Below are 10,867 nucleotides of genomic sequence, written 5' to 3'. Positions count from 1 at the left end.
ACTGTGGGCCTAGTGAAAGAGTGCAGCCTACTCCCCTCATGGATGGATGGTGGAAGATTTCTCTTGATATTGACCCTCTCTACTTCCTAGAACCCACCAGGTGTATTGGAATCAACATGACCTATGGTTTTGCTTATCTAGTGCTGTGTGTTAAAGGATCCTGGAGTTTAATGGCTTAAGATAGGAATATTTTGTCGTTGTTCTTTCTTGATGGTTCTTAGGTGAGCAGAGCATGGTGAATTGGCACTACTGGTATACATAGATCATCCACTTAGCCTCCTTCAGGTAGAGATGTGCTTGGACTAGAAGATCAAAGAGGGAATTCTCCATGTCCTCCCTCTCCTTTCAGTCCCCCTTGTCTCCTTTCTTCCCTCTCTTCCACCTTCCCTCTTCTGCTTTCACTTTGTTACAGTGTAGAAGGCTCAAGGTACTCAAACCTTAGCATGGCCCTTTGTTGCCCTGCATGGGGGGAACTTTCTAGGACACACCTAACTGGAGGTTATAATATACTTAAGATCTGCCTTTTTTTCTTGGTCAAAACTAGTCACAGAGACAGCTAAGCTTCCAGTGACAGAATCAGCTCTATGTCTCAAGGAAGGACTGGTAAAGACCCATTCTTACACACACTGGCTATTTTGCTTTAGACAAATGATCTTGCTTCCATTCTGCCATCAGGAAATGCAAGTAAACTATAATTACCCTCATTAAATCACTGTGAGAATGAAGCGACAAGAGCATGTGAGGTGTTTAGCTCAGTGCCAAGAAGATAGTAAATGTTCAATAAATTATAGCCATTTCCTCCCCTATCTACCAAGAGCTGATTGTCATCCAGTGCTGTGAAGCTTAGTGACCTCGACTTTAAAAACCATGGTCCAGGGATGGAATATTTCATAGTATTCCAAACACAATAGAAACATTATCTACCAAAACATTAAGCCAAAGGGAAATGCCCTCAGATAGCAGTCTCTAGCCATTCTGGCCTAAACCTGTATACACGCCAACATGGAGGCTCTCATTGTAAGCGTTTATCATCAACAGTTAACCTTTAAACCTTCCCAAGGCCCATGTGAGGAAACAGAACCAAGGAGCCAGGACATAACTGTTTGGGAACTGATCTTCACATGATAATTTCACTGATTGGTCTGTTCGTGTCAGACTCGAAATCTGTTTTATGTCTTAGAAACAGAATAAGTACCAAAGGTATCCCACCCATTCTGTGGCCAATAATTTAATTGTGTATTTTTTAAAACAGCACTGGAAGTGTTTTCTTGATGAAGAAATGCGTTACACACTAGTAGTTCTCCGAAAGGATTTTATTCCTTCCCTCGGGAGCATTTGGCAGCATGGGAGATGCTTTGACTGTCACAACTGGGAAAGGGGATGAGGAAAAAGCAGGTCAGGGATGGCACTAAACATCTGACCATGCTCAAAAATAGAAATAGCTGCTAAATAGAGAACCCAGTGATCCTTAATATCAGTAGCAGGGCCAGGCTGGAGGAGCCCTGGTTTAAAACGTCACTGCCATGCAGTGATGGAACTGAAACAAGCTGCAGAAGGGGACAAGCCATCCTGGAATCTCCCTTAGTCACTGAAGGGTCAAATGGACTCTATTTCATTTTCTCTGTCAGGTAAAACACCTTGTATAGACTCAGTCACATGGAGGAGAAGCTAGGAAGCACCAGGAAAACATGCATCTCCCAAGCACACCCTTCACATTGCTGTCACCAGTCAGCCCTTCTGGACTTTCAAATGTGACCAGCCCTGATAGATCTGAGTGTGTTTCCATGCACACCCAAAGGTCAGTACCAGGATGAAAGCTCCTCTGTTGGTCCCCGCTATACATTCCAGTACCATGACAACCTGGGGGGAAACTGAGTGCTTAATGGCTATTGAATACATGAAAAACAAACAAACAAAAAACCAAGAGAACAAAGAAACCACTGAGCCAGCCAATCAAACAAGATACTCGTCTTTGAAATGATAGTCCAGTACTTCAGAATTCATTTGGTGATACTAGGGATTGAATGCAAGGCCTTACTTTACTCACACTGAAGAACATTTTTGTTTTGTTGTATTTTGTTTTGAGTGAGTCTCAATACTTTTACCTGGGTTGGCCTTGGACTGAGATCCTCCTGCCTCTGCCTCCTCAGTGGCTGGATTAAGGCATACACCACCAGGACTGCTGAGAAACAACTTAAAAAAAAAAAAAACATGGTCGGTGCAAGGTGCTTATGGCTCATACGTGTAAGCCTAGCTACTCAGGTGACTGAAATTTAGGGGTAATTGCAGTTGGAGACCAGCACAGGCAAAAAGTCCCCAAGCCTCCATTTGAACAGAAAGAAGCTGGACACGGTAGCATATACCTGTCATCGAAGCTATGGTAGGAAACATAAAATAGGAATTCCATTCAGTCCTGCTCAACAACACACTATCTCAAAAAGAACAGAAGGCCTAACTGAAGCATTAGACTTGCCTGCCTAGCATAAAATTATGAGTTCAAATCCCAGGCATCACCCCCACCACCACCAACAACAAAAGAATTGCAGGAAAGCAATGAGAATTATGTAATGCTACTCATACAATACACAGGTGAATTTCACAGATATCATGGCAAACAAATGACACTAGGTGCAAAAGGAGATGTGTTGCATAATTCGTGTTATGAAAAGCAGGGTTTCCAAACCTTGGCATCAATGACAGTTCTTGCAGAGATAGTGTCATGTTGAAGAATTGTCCCCAGAATCCTTGGCCTCACTTGATGCCAGTGACACCCAGTCCCTGCTTGTGACACCCAACAATCGACCTAATATTGCCAAATACCCTAGGGCTGGGGGGCAGTGGAGGTTGTCGTCAGTTGTCATCCTTATACTTATGGGTGTAAGAACAATGAGTGCTGTCAGAGAGGGAGGCCAAGAGGACTTCTGAGATGCTATTACCTTTTCTTTCCTTTTCTTTTTCCAGTCCTGGGGCTTGAGCTCAAGGCCTGAGCACTGTCTTTGGGCTTTTCCTCAAGGCTAGAGTTCTACCACTTGAGCCACAACACCACTTCCAGCCTTTGCTGTGTATGTGCTACCAAGAAATCGAACCCAGGTCTTCTTGCATGCTAGGCAAGCACTCTACCACTAGGCTGAATTCCTGGCCCCTACCTTTTCTTTTTAATCTTGGTGCTGCCTTATTTATTATTTTTTTTGTAATCACTTTGTTAAAAATTTGTTGACTCAAACACATTTTATGTATTTTCCCTCCAGGTATAAAGCTTGAGTGGGGCTCTAGAGTGAAAAAAGAAAGAAAGAAATTTCAACTGCTAATAGAGCAAAGGGTTTGGGCTGATGGAAGAATTTACACAGTTGTAGAACCGTGTCTAGCAATATATGTTTATTTCTCAATACTTGCTGCTATTTTGAAGATTAGGTAATATTTTTTTAACAAAAATATAGTTTACACAGGAACTTTGCAGCTCATCTTGAGAGAAAGAAAAGCCACTCATGGAAAAAGAGGGGCGGCCCAACAAATCCTCTGGCCACCCCTGTATTTGGCACCCAACCTCTGAGGTGGAGGTTTGCTCGCCTTTACAGATTACATTGTTGAGATTATCATGAGAGGGTTCCGTTTGTCACACTTCCCTTCCTTGCTATGGTAACTGTCAGGTTCTTGAACTGAGATTGTCTTCCTGGTTCTCATGGTGAGTCATTGCCCTGGTTGAAAAAAAAAAACAGATGCTATCTAAAAGGTCTTGCAAACTGCAGTGAGCCCCTTTAACCTTCTCAGGGCCCCAAATTCCCATTGAAATGACCTTTGAGGGCCTTGTCGGGTCCTTTTCTTGTGTGTAGGAATTTGCTTTATTGAATATTGCTTTAAATACACAGACCAATGGTAGAAGTTTGGAAACAGTTTTACTGTTAAGGGATTATCCATATAACGTGGAGATTTTAACTGAGCTATCTGACAGTTAAGCTATTCTGTTATTATATCTCTGCTAAGACCAAAAAAAGTATCTAGAGATGTGGTACCTAAAGGGTACAAAGTACTCTTCATACATTATTTTTCTGGAATTACCTAAAAAATACATATCACAAGTACAATGTCCTCCATCAATGTCACTCCTCTGGTCCTTCTCCTCATCTCTCCCAACCTAACCCCTCAAGTTACCTGATTCCATATTCACATATATGCATTGAAAATAATAACTGTATTTAATCTTGAAAGGTAAAATCTCATAAGAAGCTCCTGCTTCCCTGTGTAATATAGTTGGGACAACATGGGATTTTTATTCCCTCTGACCACCTCTGATCTCCATCTCTCCATCTTCTTTCCCACCCTACTCCCTCTTCTTGTCCAGTATTTTCATGTCCTTCCCTTCTTTCTTCTCTTCTTTCTTCCCTCACTCCCTCCTCCTCCCCCCTTTCTGTCATGGTACTTGAACTCAAGGCCTGGGTGCTGTCCCTGGGCTCTTTTGGTCAAGACTAGCGCTCCACCATTTTGAGCTACACCACCAGTTCTGGTTTTCTGGTGATTAAAGTCTCACAGACTTTCCTGCCCCAGATGACTTTGACATGAGATCCTCAGATGTCAGCTTCTTGAGCAGCTAAGATTACAGGAGTGAGACACCAGTGCCCTGCCTTTCCCACGCTTTTTTTCCCTATCTCCTCTCCTTTTCTATCTACTGTGTCAGGTTTTTTGTTTGTTTGTTTTTCTTTTGAGAGGACTAAGAAAGAAAACAAAGACATGGCAACATCATAATATCTCAGAATATTTCTGTAAAAAATGATCCTTCCTGGACCTAAATATAAAGATAGTCCTCAACTCGCAGGAGGTTGTATACATTGAAAATATTGTAATTTGGAAGTAAGCAGCAGAAATTGAAGACACTGTAAATCGATAGTTTATTTCATATACCTTTCTTAGCAAGGCTAAAGTAGTTAGTTGTAAGGTTAAGGTAGCCTAGCCTACCTTCAAAACATACTCAAAATACAATTCACCCACAATTGAACAAAATCACCTATCACAAAAGATCACATTTCAATTCTGAAGTATAGTTTCTGAGTGTTTATCAATTCTGTAACATTGTAAAGTGAGAAAAACCATAATTGACCCATCCTAAGTCTATGTCTTTAAAGAAGATACACATGTGTGCTGAATTAGAATGTCTTCTGTTAGGACAAGAATCTGCCATTTTTACAGGTCTTATAGGTTGAGACTGCCACCCACAGCTAGCTTCTTCCAGGTCTCTTGTTTCTGAGCTTCTCTTTGAATGCAGTGCTAGCAGGATTTGAGTTGAAAGGTCAAAGCAACTCAGTCTTCTTATCACTTCTCTGGAATTTCCTGTGCCCTAGCCTCTAGCTTCTGAAGGATAGAGATCTCTTGACAGGCCAGGAGCACCTTTAATAATGAGAACAAACAATTACCCAGAATACATGGAAATGTAATATTAAGCTTCTATGTGTTTCTTGCTTAGCTATATAAAGAAGGAAAGGCTCCAGCACATGGATATCATACAGAAAAAAAATCTAGATTATTGGAACCATGTGTACAAAAAGACATGCATAGCTAGAGGCAGTTTAGACCATGATAACACTAGAAAAAACACCATGAAAATATCATGAACTACCCACTCCTTCCCTAAGGGAAAACTCTGCACACAGCTGTTTCTCCAAGCTCCATCATACAATTGGTTGTACTTTGCTCAGTTTACAAAGTCCATGCCAACAGGAAGTGCCTTTTCTAGACTCCATACTTGGTGTCAGTCTTATCATCCCCTCAGTGAACAAAAGACCCTTATCTAGCTAATTTACCAAGAAAGTTAAACTCAGTTACACTTCTGTTCTATCATGTATGTGTGTGCGTGCACATGTGCACACATATACATACATATGTTACAGGGATTAAATTTAAGGCCTTTAGTACTCTACCACTTGAGCTACATACACTCTCCAGTTATTTTGCTTTTTGTTGTTGTTTTTAAATTTCAGATAGACTCTCATGCTTTTATCCTCAGTAGCCTCCAAAAATGATTCTCCTATCTCTGCTTCCCAAGTACCTGGAATTCCAGGTATGTGCCACCATGTCCAGCTATAGTTACCCTTTTTATGCCCCTATCAATAATTATTTGAACATGTTCCCATTCTGAGAACTTACCACTACTATGTTGCAATACATACTTAAGGGTTCATGTCATCAGCTCTGGAAGACAACTTTTCTTCAAATTTTAAGTTCACCTTACTTCACACCATACCTGCAGGTTGACCAACTGGTTCATTAATCAGAAAGGGAAGATGTTTACCCTTAGTTTGGTAGACTTGGGGTGGGGCTGTAGTGAGATGGTACAAACAGCCAGTGAATTTGAGGGTTTCCTTGTAGACAGGCAGTAGAGATGGAAGACATTCTCTCAGCCTGGGGGCGGTGGGGGAAGGGCATGCACAGCTGCTTGGAATTTTGCTTGTGTGGCGGTGGCTTTGAGCCAAACTGTTGTACTATTTGCAGACTCAGCCCCATTAATGGGTATTTTCTGGACCAAAGCTCCTTGTTCAGATATTCCCGCCACTCTGACTACATTTGTCCCAAACATGTCACCCTGTGGGTTGATGAAAATGCAAGACCTTGGGGAAGGCAAAAGAACATCTTTGGGCAAGATGGCTCACATTTTTGGCTTGCTACTCTCACACAGGTTCCGTGATGATCTTTTAGGGCTGTCATTCCCCCCTGTGAGCAAAGAACTCCACCTCATGTCACACAGGCATAGCAGTGGTGGCCTTGAAGTTTGCTCTTCCCTCTCCCTCGGTGTCTGGGCCCCTCTCCCCGCCCAGTGGCAACGACTGAGCCATACTTGTTCCCCATCTGTCGTGCAGCTGCTGAGCCTAAGGAAGACTGGGATCCTTTCTGGCAGTGGCTTGCCTGGGCCCTAGTTGCTTATCCATTGCTTTTGGCGTTCATTTCTGTAAGCACTCAGCCTATTTTCTAGTAAGCCCCTGAGATTTCCTCTTTCAAAGAAAAACATTCTCTACATTCCCATCTTCATTTAGGCATAAAGATGGAGGAGTGCTCTTTGTCTCTAAGTAGAGTGTTTTTATTCAATTTCACAAATGCCTCTTGAGTACTTACCACATGGAAAACATTGGAAGATTCTGCACTGTGGGCTATAGGAGGCTGGCTTCTAGAAAGGATGATCCGTGTCCCCAGAAGCCTGTGGCTTCTCAGAAGGAATGCACTGCTGGGAAGAATAGTATCACATAGTAAGATTATGTGATACCTAAGGACTAAGATGCTATAGAACATACAATAATTAATTCTATTTATTTGGGTGGCAATGGATAGCGGGTTTCTGAAGGTGAACTCAAGGTAGGGCTTTAGGGAATAAATAGGAGTTTGTAAAGCAAAGGCAAAAATAAATTATAAATTTCAGTGTTTATTTTGAAACATATCTGTACCTAGTACCATTTTTAAGCGCACATCACATAGTAAGCATTATTCTAAAAAGCTTTACAAACATAACTTTCTATCCTTTTCACAGTAAAATAGTAAGAGCAAATCTATCTTTTAGTAATTGCTACACACAGGCTGGCTCTCTCTTCTATGCCTTTATATGGAGACATAGAAAAAATGAGATGTAATCTCTAGACTTTTGTTTCTTCTGGCTCTGTGGGTCACTACTCTAAGAATCCCCAAGAGAAAAATATTAAGCATTTCCGAGCTGAGCACAATGCCACATACCTGCAATCGGCAAAGGCGGGAGGATCTCAAGTTCCAGGCCATCGTAGGCAAGATGTAATGGCATGCTTCTATCTCAAAAACAAAAATAAAAGAATTGGGGGCACTGATCAAGTGGTAGAATGTGTACCTGGCATATACAGGGCCTTAGTTCAGTAATCAGAATCATATAACTACACACACACTCCAGTGGTTTTAAGTTTTGCTATGTCGGACCTGGGGTCAGAATATGAGAGAGCAATTAAAAAAAAGGTATGATATCAGGTGATATGAAAGATCTTTATTCCTAGGAAAAATATATATACTATGTATATAAATTTTTAGAATTATGGCCTAAAAAGTATTCTTTAATCAAAAAAATTCCTTCATGTCAGCTGCCAATGACTCATGCCTGTCATCCTAGCTACCCAAGGGGCTGAGATCTGAGGATCAGTTTAAAGCCAGCTTAGGCAGAAAAGTCTGTGTAATTCTTATCTTCAGTTACCCACCAAAAAGCCAGAAGTGGAGATGTGGCTGGAGTGATAGCATACCAGCTTTGAGAATAAAGCCAAAGTCCTGAATTTAAGCCCTAGTATTGATGTACACCCACCAAAACATTCATCATGATTGAAATATCACCCAGAAAGAGGACACGAAAGATGTCCTTTCCTGGACTCTTGATGAAGACCTGTGATTGACTTTGTCATAATCTTTGTCCCAATTCCTTGGAATGTGTCTCAGAAGCATCCGCTTCTGTCAAATCCCATCTGTGTTTGTGCAGTTATCCTTTGCTTTCTATCTGGTCTACAGAATTGGAGCCAGCACTGCTCTATCAATGATCTACTAGACAGTCTGTAACTTGTCTCTGTCCCCAGCTGTCCCTGGTATCTACTTGACATTCACCATTCGACCTAAGTGAGAAGTCTGTGTTTGTGTTTATTTTGACATAAAGTGTTATAACTGATTGGAATTGTGAAACAATATGTCCCTTATAAAAACTATGCTTCTTGGGATGGGAGTCTGGCCTAGTGGTAGAGCTAGGCCTATCAAAAAAATCAGAAGTGGTGCTGTGGCTCAAGTGGTAGAGCTCTTGAGAAAGCCCAAAGACCGTGCTCAGGCACTGAGTTCAAGCCCCAGTACTGGCAAAACAAAAACAAGCAAAAAAAAAAACTGTGCTTCCTGGCTTTCTCTTCTCTTAATCCAAAGAAGACCACTGCATGAGAGGCAAGTCACTCAGCTAATGGTTTGGTGTCATGGTTCTGATGAGGGGTTTATTCCAACCTTGGACCTTGAAGTTAAAATATCCTTGTGTCAAGAAGCTAACCCAAGCCAAAATCCGGCCAACAGATTTTCTTTAGAAAATTACCATGGCAACCTTAAAAGAGTCATTTAAAAATTAATAGATTTCCACCATTGTAAGACAGGCAATAGTGTCACATGCCTATAATCCTGTCTACTCAGGAGGCTGAGATCTGAGGATCCCAGTTCAAAGCCAGCCCAGAAAAAAGAGTCCAAAACATCCTTATTCCCAATCAACTACCAAAACGCCAAAAGTGGAGCTGTGGTTCAAGTGGTAGAGAGCTAGCCTTGAGTGGAAAAACAAAAGCTTATGGACAGCATCCAGGCTCTGAGTTCAAGCCCCAGTACTGGCTAGCTAAATAAACAAATAAATAAAATAATGTCTATTGTGTCAATAGTCACAAAAATAGACCTTGTTCAGAATCATAGGTGAGGCTAGGTAAAATCAAAGTGACTGCTGGGTTGGTTTTCATTAAAAAAAAAAAAAGTCTCTACAGAAAGGGAATGGAGGGGGAAGAAGCAAGTTGGAAAATTTAATTTTGAAAAAGCAGATATCCTTTTAAAAATTGTTACCTGACTTTTATTTTCATTGTAGTTCTGCATTGTTATCATTTTCTTTCTTTCTACAAGATTATGAGCATCTTAATTTAAGACTAAGTGGGCAGTTCCAAGAACTTTGAGGACATTTGCGTGTCCATATAGGCGCAGCACAGGGGAAGCCTTGGCCTCGCTGTGACTCCTGGCTCCGTGGCTTCACAAGTCCATCAGAGAGAAGGGCAATGACTTCGGAGCTCATGTTCGAAGTATTAATTGAGGTTCTTAAATGTGAGCTCTCATCACAGGCTCCAGACTCCCCCTGGAATGAGATTACATGGAACAGTTAACATTTTTCAGAGTTTACCTTCTACTTTTAAGAAGAGAGAGAAAATTATTTTGGTAATACAGATGTCTTTTAGCATGCCCATTGAGAATACTAAACACACACTGAGAGGGGGAGAAGGGAGAAGGACAGAGAGAAAAGAAAGAGCGAGAGAGAAGAGAGAGCGAGCAAGAGAGAGAGGCAGAAAACAGTTCCCAAAGAAGTAATTTTTCAATTTCCTTGATTTGTTTAGTGGGAAATTGCTCTCCAATTTATTATAATTTGCAAAGACAATGAATTCTTCATTCAGAATTAATATAAAAATGACTGAAATGCATCTTGCTTGTCTTTGAATTTACAATCTGTTTGGAGAAAGCATTTTGAGTCATGGATCCCTATTAAAACCCAAGACTTAGTGAAGGCTAGTAATGCCTGCCATATGGTTTTCACTAAATGATAATTATAGCCCATTCAGAACTACAAATTATATATGCTAAAAATGTTAATTTAATTTAGGGTTATTGACTGGATGGGGTTTTTCTTCCCCTAAAAGCAGGTGTAATAGGAATTACATTGTCTGAATATTGTCAGCAGTGCTAGACATGATGAATTGGAATAACCAAATTATTTCTAAATGTAACTATATTTTGTGGATTCTCTTTGCAAATGTTCGGCCTGTTTTGCATTCTCTGTGATTTATCCTGAACAGATAAAACGTTAATACAGAAAACTAAAACAAATGCCTCTCTGGCCTCTTCAGTACAGCTGCAATAAGAGAGCAGGGCTGAGTTCCCACCTGCAAAGCAGGCTCCACGTGACTTCAGAATTTCCCACTCGATCAGCACTGAATCAGAAACATTCATTATTATTGGAGGTGAAATGAGCAATTCCTTCTGGCTGAAGAGTACTTACTTAAAACCTTGCAGTTAGTTCCTATAATGAAATATGACAATGAATTAGGCATGATAGCCTGGAGAAAGAAGTAGATGTGATAGTCTGTATAAAAGATGCTCAGACCTCGAAGAC

General features: G+C 41.0%; 1 long non-coding RNA gene across 1 annotated transcript; it reads right to left on the bottom strand.

Annotated features, from left to right (window-relative positions):
• Positions 1-7,128: 7,128 nt before the first annotated feature.
• Positions 7,129-9,643, bottom strand: LOC150066658 (uncharacterized). The gene is made up of 3 exons (XR_016539238.1): positions 9,556-9,643; positions 7,708-7,775; positions 7,129-7,207 (listed from the first exon to the last, which is right to left on the bottom strand). It is a non-coding gene; the product is annotated as an uncharacterized LOC150066658 (long non-coding RNA).
• Between the last annotated feature and the right edge of the window lie 1,224 nt (positions 9,644-10,867).

This window comes from Megascapheus bottae, chromosome 2, assembly GCF_031878675.1.
Source record: "Megascapheus bottae isolate mThoBot1 chromosome 2, mThoBot2.hap1, whole genome shotgun sequence".
Lineage (NCBI taxonomy): Eukaryota > Metazoa > Chordata > Mammalia > Rodentia > Geomyidae > Megascapheus > Megascapheus bottae.
Note: the sequence above shows the minus strand (reverse complement) of the source record. Positions and strands in the feature narration are given on the sequence as shown.